Consider the following 263-nt stretch of genomic DNA (forward strand, 5'->3'; position numbering starts at 1 on the left):
TGTGTAACACTTGTGGATCGACACAATGAGGAGACAGGTTCTGCAGTGTTCACAGCATTTATTTTCTCCAGTCAAACCTGCGGGCGACAATTATGCACAAAATGTCGGCATCCGTCTTAGTGGCTCACGCCCTCAGTCATGGAAAACATTTCTGTGCGTTACACATTTTTACATTTACAATATTTTAAAAGAAAATTACAAAACCAAACTATCTGTAAAATGTGAGGTGTGTGTGTTAAATGAATGATTAGCGCCATCCTGTG

This window comes from Trachurus japonicus, chromosome 23 (assembly GCF_045865225.1).
Source record: "Trachurus japonicus isolate A0001 chromosome 23, Traja_1.0".
NCBI lineage: Eukaryota > Metazoa > Chordata > Actinopteri > Carangiformes > Carangidae > Trachurus > Trachurus japonicus.